The 14,482-nt window shown below is 51.6% G+C and overlaps 1 protein-coding gene across 2 annotated transcripts in view; it reads right to left on the bottom strand.

Annotated features, from left to right (window-relative positions):
• Window positions 1-9,935, bottom strand: part of LOC126037884 (mitogen-activated protein kinase kinase kinase 3-like) — an 83,811-nt gene extending 73,876 nt beyond the window's left edge. For both annotated transcript variants that reach the window (XM_049798787.1, XM_049798788.1), the window contains exon 1: window positions 9,805-9,935. The gene's annotated coding sequence lies outside the window, so the exon portion shown is untranslated. The remainder of the gene's footprint in view (window positions 1-9,804) is intronic.
• Window positions 9,936-14,482: the final 4,547 nt, after the last annotated feature.

Here is a 14,482-nt window from a genome sequence, read left to right as displayed (position 1 = left end):
GCAGCAGAATTCAACCACGGCCAAGCGCTGGCAGAGAACGTGCACAGCACGAGAGGTCAGTCCACATTATTAAATTCCTGAACTCAGCTAACACTGCTGCAGACAGCATTTAACAAGCCTAACCTTCGCCCCTTCCACCACTTGCAAAGCACGGGCACATTAAATCCACCACTCCACATATCTCCCTATTCAAACAATTACCTTCTCCCTACCGAGGATTTCCCCTCCCTTCTCTCTGCCCGCTCTCAGGTGCCTGCAAAGCGGAGCTAGACCACAAAACATACTGCAGAGGCTGCCGCAACCTGGCTGCAGAGGTGGCAAAACGCTTGGGGACCTCCAGCTATGTGAAGTTATCACAAAGCTATCACCGCTCTGATTCTCCTCCGGTTAATGCTAATCTTGCTGCACTTGGTTCTCAGGGATGTGAGTGCTGGTCCCGTTAGACTGCAGACAAAACTGGAAAGCGAATCACAGGTCTACAAATAAATAAATAAATATTTTTTAAAAAAATAAATAATTGACCAAACACTAAAATACCCCTTGCTAATACTCTGCCTTGCTGCATCACTATAGAATCAGTCCTCTATTTGAGCAACCATTATCAACAAAAAAAATTGATGCAATTATGGTTTTGCTTGCAGAATTTTCTCTGCACCTCCTTCTCGTTCCCCAGAAGAATTTGCTTTAAAAGAAGAATACCACCCATAATGTTTCTGTGCTTGCTTAAGAGGAAAAATACAGCATATGGCTCTGCAATGTTATTAGTACCTTTCCCCTTTTTACAGCAAAACACAACTAAGTGAGACATGCTACAAAAACTAAACAGAGACGTGTGGAAGCTACAGACCTTTTTTTTTTCCCTCCCTTTTTCAAATGAAGTATTTTATTAGGCAAGCTCAAAAAACCAGATCACACATACAAAGAAATGAGTTTGGAAATCCCCCTCCCTCCACCCCCACTGCTATTTGCTAAGGAAACCAGATACCCCAGTGCAGCCAAAAAATGATCTCAGCCATTCTTAAGAGAGCCTACAGTGCATTTTCATGAGTCATGGAAAGCAACAACTCGTTGCTTTGGTAATGCTAAGTAAGCAACTGGTCATCCATCCACAACCAGACTTTCAGCAGTAAGTCAAAGAGCAGACCTTTTCTTGACAGATTACGTCAGGGATGGCCCCAAAATAGAGTTTACCTTGCAGGAGGTTTTATAAGACACGCCACAAAGCATGTGCTATAAAAGCACTTGGCAAAGCCTTCAGCAGCCAGGATCCCCCACGGTCCCGATCCCTGCCTGGCAGGGGTGTTTCTCAGCACCCCATGCTCTCAGAGCAGGCAGAGATGCCCGCTATGGGCACCGAATGGAGGGGGAAGCAACAGAGGCAGTGATTAGCGAGAAGGCGGCAAGTTCCTTACCCACGCTCTTCCAAAGAGCCGGAGCAGATAGGAAACCTGCTGCCTGCCAGCCCAAAAGCCAATGCTGGGGCAAGCAAGCTTGTAATAAGAATTGCAGGATGCTTCATCCACCAGATCCCTGCCAAGCAGGGGTCTGTGGTGACTGCACAGCACATACGTACAGGAGTTGATGCACATACGCACACAGGTGCATGAAAGACGCACTTAAGCTGAGGTTTTGGAAATCCAGCCCAAGACAGGTCAGGGAGGTGGGAGGTTCCCCTTCCAGCAAGGGGAGACCCTTTCCAACACATCCCACGTTTTTCCAGAAACACCTCCCACCTTCATCACCTCTTGACGACTCCCACAGCAAACACACAGCCACCACTGCCTGAGAAGCTCCCACAGAAGTGAGATGCCAACCTGCACCTCTCTGGCAGTGCACACTACAAAAGGCAAATTGACTTCCCGTGTAACGATGAACCAGGTACTAGAAGTCTTGCTCCATCTCATCCAAGCCCCCAACAGCTTTGGGACTCTGGGGTGGCCCAGAATGAAAGCACAGCGTGCCACACCACCTCCCTGGAAGAGCCCAACAGGCTTCCTGAAAGGGAAGTTCTCCTGCACAGGATTTCCTGGACATAGACCAAGACTTGAACTAGCTCATCCCCAGCTTTCCCTCCAGAGATGAAGCCAGTTGAAATCTTCAGCGCCTTTTATGCTGGGTCCAAAAGCCAATTATGTGATCCCACCTCCTATAACACAAACTGCAAACAGAAAACACATCCTCACCCCTTACAGCCCCATCCCGAAGCCAACAAGGGATGCACCAGCTGTTAGTCACACCGGTAATGCTGGAGGTGAAGTTGCTGAAATATTGCGATGACTAAACATTTTCTCTCTTTTTCTTGAGCCATCAGCCAGGTAACACAGTGACACGCATCATGCACATGCCTTGGGGAGAGCATCGTGGAGAGCCCCAGCAAGCATCCCCACCCCAAACAAAAATAGGCAAGAGCGGGCATGGTTCCTCAAATCCTCCACGCTCAAGAGATCATTTCAGCCGAGTAAGGTGAAGCCACGCGAGTCTTCAAACAGATACCATCATCAGGATATGTAGAAAACAACACAGCTGTCCTTTTGTCGGAGCCACCCATGACTCAAGTCAGCATCCAGGAGCACTTTATATTGCCCCGGGCAGCACTGCCGAAAGTGACCATAGCACAAGAGGGGGAGCAAGCAGGCATCAGCCCAGGCCACCGGTGAAGCAGATCCCCCCAGCCAGCAAAGCCAGAGCAAGCCAAGGATGGGGAGCAGGACAGAGCGCCGGGCAGTGTGGTCCCACATCTGAGCAGCCTCGATGGTCCCCTCCCACCTTCAACACCCAGAAGCCTGCAACAGGAGACATCAGCAGGGCTTCCCCTGGCTGCCACCATCAGAGGAGCAGCTCCTGGGAGTTAACAGGAGCCAAGTCCAGAGTTTTCCAGTAAAAACTGAAGAAAGAAGCATGACAGGACTTGCCCCATCATGATTCATCCAAGGCACTGCAATCGGCCCCCTGTGGCTATCGTTCAGATGGAATACACAGCAAGAGCACTAAAAACACGGCACCTTTCCCTACTTTTTCCCCTCTGGCAAAACACAGCACAGCTCAGGAGCAGCTCTAATGCACCCTGCTGCTGGGTTTATCCCAGGCAGCAACAATGTTCAGAGCCGGACCTCGAACCTTTCAGTAAAACCAATGATGCCATAAGCTAAGCACAGCTCAATACAGTCTCTGTTTATCTCTTTTACTTGCCACCAGCACCATCCAAAGAGAAATAACTGAAATATCGTGAGTATTTCTCTAATGACTCTCGCTGCCCTGTTAGCACCGGCACTGAGGGACTAAGACCAAGGAGCAGCAAACAGGTGCTCAGGTTTCCCGAAAGCCACTCTCCAAGTGGGAAGCCAGCAGGACTGCAGCAGAGGGACCGGTGCTGTATTTTTGTGCTGAAGGGCAAACAGAAGGCATCGAGGCTGCATCAGCAAGGAAAGCTTTCCAGGAGCTTGGCCCAGCCTGGTATCTTTACTGAAGGATGCTTCATCAGTTCAGCAAAACCAGCCCTGCTCCACAGCTCTACACTACATCAATGCATTGACCAGCCTCAAGAGAAGCAAGGTCCAGTCTCTGATCTCTGATTTCCAAGTACTGGTCGTTCATCGCTTACACACTCCCAGACCACTTTGCCCCACTGTCCCAGTCCGCACACCTCCTTCCAGCCATCCAATTCCACAGCAACTGTGTTACTTCTGCTGTAGATACCAAGCAGAGTTATCAACCCATCAGCATCGCCCAGACATAGATAACAGCATCAGCTGTGGTGGCACTGCGCTGACCCAGCAGGCAAAAAAGGGACAGTCCCCAACCCAGGGCACTCCCTGAGTAGTGGCAGAGAGGAGGAGGTGAGAGGCTGAAAGGAAGAGGGTATTTAAAACAGGGTTTTGTGCACACACATATGCCTTTCCTTCAGCTCACTTTCACCACCAACTATAACAGACTTCACCCTGCACTTTCTCCCCAAGCCATTTTCCCCAACTAAGTCTTCCTTATCACAGCACTCAGGAGCTGGCAAGATGCCCATCACATGGGCATCTTGATGGCATCAGATGGGCATCACATGCCCATCACCCTGTGTCCACCACACTTCTGCAGGGTCCTCATGCCTTGGGACAGGGAATCACTGCTGCCACCTTGCAGAGCAAAAGCTGCAAACAGCCCACTACAAAGAGATTAAATATCTGCTAGATTCTTTTAGGCTCTTATCCTGAGGGCCCTGCACTATTTCCAGTTTATGAGTAGACTAGCTTGATCTGACCTCTGCTCAACCACAAAAAACCCGAAGAGATTGTAGCACAAAAGCACCAAGCAATCCAAGTAATCCACCAGCCTTGTTACAATGGACTTCCATGTAAGTATATAGAATAGTTCAGTTGGAAGGGATCTACAACAATCATCTAGTCCAACTGCCTGACCAATTCAGGACTGAAGGACAAGGACAACCTCAACAAGGACAGACCTCAACGGATTCCCCAAAGAAGTAGCATCTTCCTCCAAAACTCTGCATGGAGACAGCAGCAGCAGAACTTGTAGCACAATACAGGGTTCACTTTTGCACATGATGTTTGTTTAGGCTAATGACTGCTATGTGCAAAATTTTCAAAGTTTGGGGATTTGTGGGCACTTGGAAGCTGCTGTGCCAGAAACTTTCACATGGACCTAACAAATGTAATCACTCCAGGACAGTCCTAATAGTGCAGGAGCACTCAAAGTAGTGCAGAGGCCACAAACACCCTTCAGCAGTGTTGGATTTAAGATATTCCCATCTCCTTCACGAAGACTTCTTATCTTACAAATTATTTTCCCAAAGCAATTGTACAGAGTCTTTTTTTCCTCTGAATCATCTAGCTATCAATCAGATTACTTTCTTGTTTAGGACACAAGCTCCTGGCCATAGTAGGTTTGCAGAGCGCCTCTAATCCACCCACCCAGGGCTATTTTTTCAAGCAACATGGTGTTTAATCACTACCCGAACACTCAACCCATCCTCCCACCCCCTTCAAGGACCTGGCCCCCACACACGCTGTTTACGCAGCAGCCCATGCAGTAGCTTGGTCAGTTCCTTCCAGAATCTGGCCCGTGCTGCCAGGCACGGCACGCAGCACGCATTGCCAACCGGACTTTGTCCCACACAACTTCTGCGGTGCTGAGCCAAACCCCGGCTCAGCTCCACCCTGGGTTTCATTGCTGTTGTGGTTTGTCCTCCCCGGGCTGCTCCAGATTATCTTGCAGAGTGGAAAGCATAAAAGTAGGGGAGCTTTCACCGAAGTGACAATTAGTTCTGCATTAAATGGTGGCCAACCTGCATTTTAACTCAGGAGAGCAGGACAGGCTCCAGCCTACTACAGATTCTCATTAAATTCAGAGTCCCTTGGTCTCCACTAACATTTATATTAGGATCTTCCAGGTTAGGAAATGGTGTTTGGGGAATGCATTCGGGAGCTGAATTCCCCTCTTTTAGGCGAGTACAGGTATACCTTTCACTCTTGACTTCTACAAGCCTCCAAAAGCCCAGCTCAAACCCTTTGGGTAGCCTTCGCAGATGTCCCAAGGGCTCTGGGAACACAAGCTGGCACCTGAGACCAAACCCAGCGATGACAATAGCTCGTCCCCACCCTGGGCCACAGAGATGGGGAATCAGAGGGAAGAGCTGCGAGCAGCCATGGGGCTCGGCTGTGAACACACACCCTCAGCTCGCCGAACCCTTCCACCACAACTGCTGCGGCACCGGGTGAGCCGGCTTTGGGCCAAACTCCTCCACGGGTCCCCACCGTGGACCACGCTGATGCTACATCGTCCACCATCAGAGACTCAGCTTGGCCCCAAGCCCTGTGGCTCCAGGAAAAGCTCCTGGAGCAACAGCCCCAGGGCTAAAACAAAGCAGGGATCTGTGTACCCCCAGCCTGCAGCCCCAAAACTCTCTGCTAGTCCCACTACAGTGTTCTTCTCTCGCTCTCCCTTCCCACGTAATCAGTCTTCCGCAGGGAATAGATTCCCAGTGGCTTTGAAGAGCAACTATTTTAAAAGAGATCTTTGCTTTTTCTTTCTTGCATCATTACAGATGAGCTAGGACGGACTGATTTGGTTGAACGCCGGTGCCATTTTAGTGACTAATGGGAAGATTACTTGGCCAGACCAGATCAGAACTGCTGGGACGGACAGAAAACAAACAAAAATGCCACATATCCATGCTCAAGCGTGCTTACTTGCGCCTTCACAGACAGAAAAGCACTCGTCTTGTCCATCTGATGCTCACCACAGCATTCACATCAGATGAAGGCTCACACCACATGGGGTACAGGACAAGCCCGCAGAGACAGCACGTTTCAGGCACAACCAAGATGAGATTCGTCATCTCTGCATCTCATACCAGACTCAGCAAAGGCAAAGACAGTCCTGACCCAGCATACACAGCCACATGTGGGGATGGGGAACTGCTCCCTGGAGGCACCTGCCGAAAATGCCTGGTCACCCATTTCCCCTTGTGGAACTTAAATAAGAAAATAAAGTCTGGGGATTGAGAGCAAACCCGCCAGGTTCAGGATCAGTGTGCCATTTATAGCTTTTCCAAAAAGTGTCTGAGGAAATAAAAAAAAAAAAGGTTGAATTCCATATTCCTCTTCTTATGGCTCCATAATGCATTTTCCATCTCCCCGGTGCACAGCTGACATTCTGCACATTTCTACGCACACTGCACTTGGCCTGTACTACGTGCAGAGAAGGGAGTGGAAGCGACTGAGCCCAGCAGCCTCCTGCTGCTGTCAGGCATCAGCAAGCCCCAGCCCCGTCGCCCGCAGCTCTCCTTTGCAGGAGCTGGGCTGCAAAGGACTCAGCCACCTCCTGAGAAAGGCTGGCAGGTGGGACGAGTGTCCCTCTCCTGTGCTGGATCTCAGGATCTAAAAGAGTCTGGACATTTGTAGAGACAGAAAGAAAACATGTTTCTTTAGACCAGATGAACTGTACAGGCTGAACTGTAATTGAGTATCTCTCTTCTTTTTTTTTTTTTCTTCCCTTTTCTTTCAGATGATCTCCTCAATGATAAGAGCCAAGGTAAACTCAGAGCAATCACTCCCTCCTAATTCTCAGCTCTGAGGTTTGCAGCTTCTGTGCTTAGACAGGCTCATACACTCCAAAGCCAGTCTGCATTCACCAAGCATCTAATAAAAGATATCTCTTCTAACAGCAAACCCTGACTCACTTCCCTCTAGCCTCAACCAGCAGGTCTCTGACAGCAGGGCCAGATCAACCGGAACAGAATCATAGAATTTGAGTTGGAAGGGACATTAAAGATCATCTAGTTCCACCGCCCCCACCATGGGCAGGGACACCTTCCACTAGAGCAGGTTGCCCAAAGCCCCATCCAACCTGGCCTTGAACGTTGCCAGGGATGGGGCGTCCACAACCTCTCAGGGCAACGTGTTCCAGTGCCTCACCACCCTCACAGTGAAGAATTTCTTCCTTACATCCAATCTAAATCTACCCTTTTTCAGTTTAAAGCCATTATCCCTGGTCCTATCACTACATGCCCTTCTTAAAAAGTCGCTCTCTGGCTTTCCTGTAGGCCCCCTTTAGGTACTGGAAGGCAGCTCTAAGGTCTCCCCGGAGCCTCCTCCAGGCTGAACAACCCCAACTCTCTCAGTCTGTCTTCACAGGAAAGGTGCTCCAGCCCTCTGATCATCTTCATGGCCCTCCTCTGGGAGAAGATCCTGCCAGCTTTTACACTGGTTCCCATGTCCACCTGGGGAGAGCAGGGCTGGAAGCGCATCACCTTCCATACCGCAGCAACAAACTCCATCTCACTGCTCTGCCGGGGAGCCAGACACACCGTGTGATCCTTGCCAGCATCTTCCCGATGGGAAAATTCAGAAAACACATCAAGTCCCAGCTGCCTGCTAACACCTTGAAGCATCATCAATAGCAACGTTTCAGAAGGGATGGAGAGAGGACTGCGCTCCTCCAGCTGCTGTAATCGCTGGCTCTTCGTGACGCAGTCTCTCCATCCTGGATGAAAATCCAGACTACATCTCTCTGCATGAGCACACTTCCCTCATATGCTATAACAGCCTCCAGAAAAAGAAACACATCACCCATCAGCACACGTTGACAGGGCAGAGCTGTGGGTTTCTGATGGAGATTTAAGACCCACGGAAAAAATTGCAGTACCAAAACCCATTTAGAGAAGGAAGGTATAAAAGAGCCTTTAAATCCAGATCCCACCAGGCTGGCAGCCCATCCAGCCTTGTGTCCTGCCTCCAACAGAAGAGCTTTTACAAGCTGCAAAACCTACCTAGGGCAAAGGCTGTGCCCAGCCACGGAAGTATGCTCCGAATCAGCAGGAGCCCTGGGAAACCTTGAACCCCCGTTTATAACTAATGTCAAATCAGGGGTTCTGGAAACTGGACCATCCAACACAGGCATCACAAGACACAGGTAGTCACAGGAAAGCCCCCAAATGCAGCTGATCTCTGGCATGCCCGAGGAACAGCTTCCAAGAGCTGCACTCCAGGCACAAATCCTGCACAGAGCTACATCAAGCTGCACGTGCCGGACTGGAAACAAATTCACAAGGCGCCACAGAAGGAAATTCCCCCAAACCGCTCACACTCACCGGAGAGGTGAAAGAGCTAGACCCTGGAAATCCCTGGGATCACTTTAACTCTGCACAAATCCCAAGACTCCAAACCCCAAGCGAGCCCCGTGCTTTCAGTCCCCGCATCGGCAACGCATGCAGACCCTGCACCGAACCAGGGGCGGGCCTACTTCCAAAAAAACCACTGGATTACACGACAGGAATTGAAGAGGAGGATAAAAGCAGCAGCAGAGGGGGAAACCGCTCTCCAAGCTGTGTCACGGCCAGCGAGAGACGCGCTTGGCCGCCGCGCACGACCTGGCGAGCCCGCCGGCGCACACCCACTCGTGTTGGCACACGGCTTCCACCTCCGCTCCGCTCCCCGTCTGGCTGCCGAGGGCTGAGGTTTGGTGCCGGCGGAACAAATCCTCCTGGAGCATCAGCCCGATTCGTGGCACAGCTCCCCACGACAGCCACTCGCTCCGTCCAGGTGGAAATCCAGCTTCCCGGCTCTGCCAGCCGGCACGGTCGCATACACCACACGGGTAACCGGCTTCCCTCGCCCACGGGGGTCCGTGCCAGCCGCAGAGCCTTCATCCTCCCCACCGCTCATCCCATCCTCCCCACTCGGGACAGACTCTGTGCAGGGAGGACTTTGCTCAAGGGCCGGCGGGGCATTCCCGCAGCTCCCTGGCAGGGACACGACGTTTTCCACTGAAAGCGGGACCCAAGTAACTGCAACCAGCAACACGCTCGCTGGCTCAACAGTTTAAGGCATCCCGGTAAACGGGACCGTCCTTTTCAGGGTCTCATCCTGACGCTCGCTGTTAGGCAGCTGCAGCACGGACAGACTTTCCAGGCTGGCTCACGGCACCAGGCAACAACCTGGGAAAAACAGATAGCCGAGCAAGGCGAGGGCTGTGCCGGGGAAGGTAAATCCCCGAAGGGGAGGCAGGTCCTCCCCGTGCTCCGCACCCACACACACGGCCTCCCCCCGGCTTCCCAAACGCAGCCGAGCTCTTTTGCCCGGAGGGACAAGCTCCCGCTTGCAAGTCTAGAAGGGGAGGAAGAAAAAGCCCCCGCAGCCAGACCCGGCTGCAAAAACTCTCGGTCACCACTGCGAAAAAGCCAATAAAAAAAAAAAAAAATTAAAAAGAGCGAACCAAACCCGCAGCCCGGAGCGGGATTTACCGCCCGCGGCGCGCCCCGTTCGCAGGATTGGGGGGCGGTGGGATAAGACTTACCGGTCCGGCGGTGCGGCTAACCGCGGAAGGCCATGCCGGGTGAGTCGAAGGACCGCGGTCCCAACGCCTGGCTCGGCTAGGCACCGTTCGGTCCGGTTCGGTTCGGTCCGGTCCGGTACGGCTCGGTCCGGTTCGGCACGGTACGGCGGCGGCAGCAGCGGGACGCGGGGCGGCGCGGGGCGGTGCACAAAAGCGGGAGGAAGCGCTGACGCGCGGCGCCGCCGCGGCCAATGGGATGACAGCGGAGGTGGGGGGGGGGGGGGGTGGAATTCGCGGTGGGCTGGTCCCGCCGCCACCGAGCGAGCCGCCGGTGCTCAGCGGGGAGGGGGGGGGGGGGGGTGCCGCGCCGCTAGGGGGCGCCGCCGCCTGCTCCCCCCCACGGCGGGGGTGGGTGAGTCGGTCGGAGCGCGGAGCGTCCCGCGGGGCAGCTCCAACCCGCGGCCGGCGTGGGGGGGGGACGGACACACACACACGCCGGACTGGCATGGCCGGCCGGTGGTTGGGGTGAGGTTCCCGTCCACGCAGCCCCGTTCGGTACCGGGGGGGGTTCCCGCCGGTCCCGTAGCTCGGATTAGACCCCGTGGGAATCTCCCACGTTTGCTTTCGAGGACCAGTCTGACCACCTGCGCTCCAGCTGAGGGTTTCTGGGACCTTCTGAAACGGGGGGGGGGGGGGGGGGGCTGGGACCGATCTGTCGCGCTTAGGGTTAACGTGAAAAACCAGGAGATGATGAAAACCAGTGTTGGAACTTGCTGACTCCGGGAGATGGGGCTTCATGAGTTGAAGCCTTGGAGAAGCTGGTGAAACCTTGGGGCAGCACAGCTTTCCGCAGCGCCCGGTTCTTTCCACGCGGCCAAGACGTGAACGTGGGGAGAAAGGATTGCTCTCTGATAACTCGGTTTGGGTTTGCCAAACCATTTGGGGGGAATTGAAGCAAAAGCAAGCCAAAGTTAAGACCGAAGGGTAGGGTAGGGTCTCAGGTGTTCCCGAGCTTTGCTCTCCAGAAGAGCTCGGGGCTCCGTGGGCAGCTCTCTGTGGGAGGTAGAGCAGCCTCTGGGCTGCTCCAATTTACACCCACCTGTCCCAAGCCTCCTCTGTGCGTCCAGGTCCCTCTGAGCTTGACTCTGTACGGGGAGAGAAAGACGGCATAAAGGCAAAATTCACCCCTGAGCAAAGGGCCAACAAGAGCCTTGTGCCTGAAAGGCGGATGGATGTGGGGCTTGAGTTTTGCACCAGATATCGCTCAGACTGGTGGGAAAGAGAAAATTCATGCAGACAGTGGAAAAAGTAAGTAAGACTATTTCTCTGATTATTTCCCTGTTTCCCCATTTAGTAAATGCGTTGTGGAGAGTAAGAGGAACAAAGTCAGTTCAAGATATTGGCGGGGGGGGGGGAATAGAGAAAAAAATGGGTGGAATCCTAAACCCAGACCCATTCCCCTCAAGTTTTTAAGGACTTGCTGCTGCAAGAAAGTTTGAGCCATTGCCTATAAAGGCAATAGAAACCTCAACCAGGGACCTCTCCTGAGAGATTCAGATCTCACATCCTCATATACAATCGCGTGACCTATTAATAAAATCCATAGAAACCAATTCTGTATATACCAAATAACAGCAGATGGCTCCAGCCCAAACCGCTCTGGGTTCCCTCACTCCATAAATGATTTTACTAGGGCCAGTCGTGTTCTTGATGTAATTGAATAGGTTTCACTCTTTTCTCTCTCCCTCCCCCTCCCCAGAATATTTATGCAGCTTACGGAGAGACATCCAGGGGGACTGAGCTGTTGCTGGAAGGAACCTCTGACTCCAGCTTGCCTCATCCATTTGGGAAGCGGCGTAAGTCTATCCTAAGCCACCTGGCTTTGGGAAGGAGGTTGCCTTTCTCTGCACCTTCCCTCTAACTCTTAACAGCTTTTAATAAAATTCTGGTAACTTGGCACATTTGAAATGTTTTGGCTGCTGCCCATCGGGGATGTGTGTAATGAATTCTTGTGCTGCAGATGCCTTTCTGAAATAAATCACATGTGTTTACCTTGGGAACCAGGCACAGGACCCCAGGACTTCAGGTTCAAGTATGATAAGGCACTAAGCGACAAGCAGCTCCTTTAAAACCTCCTGGGTTTAATGGGAATCAGTTAGGCAAGCACCAATTACTGCTGAAAACTCCTTCCAAGCCACTTCTCTGTTCTGAAGGTGTTCGATGCCACAGGAATCCCGCTACGGGGTTTTCAGTTCCAGGGTGTTCCTGAACAATACGAGGATCGTCATGTGTGTAAAGGCTGTTTCCACTGATGTCAACAGCTCTCTGCTGATGGGTGTGCTAAGGATCTGCCCCCGGATTCTCCCTCCTCGAGCTGCTCTTCAAAACATTTACAAAGCCTGGCAGAAGAACAGACAGAGGTGTGTGGCTCTGCGCATAGTTTCATGTGTTCTCCTACAATTGCCGGCTGACAGCCGTTGCCACGTTTCTGGAGAGGAGTGAAAACCTGGTAGAAAGTGCACAGTGGAGAGCACTACTAAAACCAGTGTGTTGCAGACAGTGGTTGTAGTGGCTCCATATGGGGAAATAAAATAGACGTGGGCTGTTCTCTGTCCCTGAGGACAACAGGCACGGCATACCTTGTACCCATACAGACAAACTCTCCCTTCTTTTCCAAAACAGTGTCCAAACTGCCATTAGGAAGCGTTCTATGGTGCATGCTGTCCCATGCCATGCTGGTGTATGTGCTAGTTGGCAAGATGAAAACCATGCCACACATAAAACGTATAGATGTGTGCTCTGATTCTTCTTAGTTGACTGGTATACGTGTTGGGGTGGATATGAAAGACTATATCATCCCGATAATATCTTCACTGAAAAGTTTGATGGCACAGTGCGTAATAGTGAGCTATAAGAAAAGCTGATGGTTCATCCACAGACCAAGAACTTTGCAAATCACAGCCCCAGGCTGTTCTATTTATGCTTCTCCTTTAATGACGTAAGCATTAGTATTTGATGTGGGGAGAAAAGGGGAAGATACTTGGCTTTTACCTAACTGCTACTATTTTGGGCTATGTTAGGGCTCCTGCAGGAAGTGAACACAGGTCCCAGAGCACCGACCCAATTCTTCTGTGACTAAGTATGCTCCGTCTAACCTGAAATTCTCTCATGCCTTCTGTTTGATATAATATCCTTTCTTGCTTCCTGTCCTAAACAGCAGCATAAAGCTGTTGTGTGCTGTGAGACGGCTTTCTCTCCCATCGAGATGGCTGCGTATCGGCAGTGGGTGAAATCATTCCTATACTTAGTATTAGTATTCCTGTACAGGAATGATGCCATCTCAGTGTAAAGGAAAGAAACCAATTACTCAGAAAATGTGTGCTGCTTCACAGCTGAAGCCTGGAGCTGGTAATGGACTTGGGTGGGATTTCAGCACGTAGACACAAGCCTGTGATGCTGAAACCTCTGCATGGCAGTGCCTGGGCTTGGCAGACCTGTGTTAGCTGCAGCTCCTCCTTACCCAAGATTAATTACTGGTCTGCTGTTTGCTGTGGAAAAGCAGGTGGAAGAAGAGGGCTATGTCCCTCCTGCAGAGAAGCCACGTTTATTTTGCTGAAGTATTCCCACATTCCCCATGTGTTCTGACTGCTGCAAAGCTGAGCAATTTGGGGACTACCTGACAGATCAATCTGGTCAGGACCCACAGACCACATGTGTCAGCATTCCTGAGGGCTTTGTGCTGTTCCCAGAACACGCCTGAATGTATGCAGAGGTTTGCTGAGGACAGACATTTGGGGATGGCACTTCATCTCTACCTCTGCTTCCATTTTACAAGAACCACATTGTGAAGTGGTTGAGAGGGGTGAGAGTCAGCTTCAGATCCCTACTGCTGAGGGGTCACACACTTCTCAGCTACCTTTCTCTTCCTCTCTTGTTACATGAAATGCTCCCTGGCTGATATGACCATATGCTTTGCAGGGCAGATGCCAAGATCTGCTGTATGAAAGCCCTCACAACCAGGCAAGACCAACAAGGATTTGAAGCCTTTCCTCTGCTGTGTCAGAAAACTGTTTCTCACAAACAGCACATAACTCCTCCTGCCCACACAACAGGTTAACCTCATGGGTTAGAGCTTGGGTTTATACCCCCTCAGACTGGGGAGGAAATCCTGGGCTCCTTCCCAGGCTCGGTGTACAGGATATTTCTAGCATCCACTCCAGCATAAAAGGTAGGTGGCAGCAGCAGCAACCGTATTTTAAAAGAGATGGGCGAGTCCTGCACTTGAAGATAAAATGCAGGGGCCTTGTCCTGGAGGAGAGGGTTCAGAGTATGAAGACCCAAGAGCAGAGGAGCACTCTCCATGCACTGTCACCCATCGACCACTCAGGAATATTGCAATCTCGGTGGGGTTAGAAAGTTGCTCTGTGAAGGGGTCAGAGCACAGAGGTGCCCCCCAGCCCTCTCTGAGGCAGCGTTTGTGTCCATCCACCTAGCTGTATGCTAACCGGAGAGATTTTTCAGATCTTAAGAAACAAAACACTGAAGGCTGAAGCTCAGCTGTGTAGCTGAAGGCTACACAGAGGAAGGTAGCAGCATGCAGCAGCCAGCAGCATTGATCAACCAAAAGAACAGGTTTTAACTCGTATTTCTTCCAAGCTGGGTGTGACTAAAATGAGATTGAGTTCTGTAGAGGATTTTT

The sequence above is a fragment of the Accipiter gentilis genome, chromosome 4 (genome assembly GCF_929443795.1).
Source record: "Accipiter gentilis chromosome 4, bAccGen1.1, whole genome shotgun sequence".
NCBI lineage: Eukaryota > Metazoa > Chordata > Aves > Accipitriformes > Accipitridae > Astur > Astur gentilis.
This window is presented reverse-complemented; position numbering and strand designations above follow the sequence as displayed.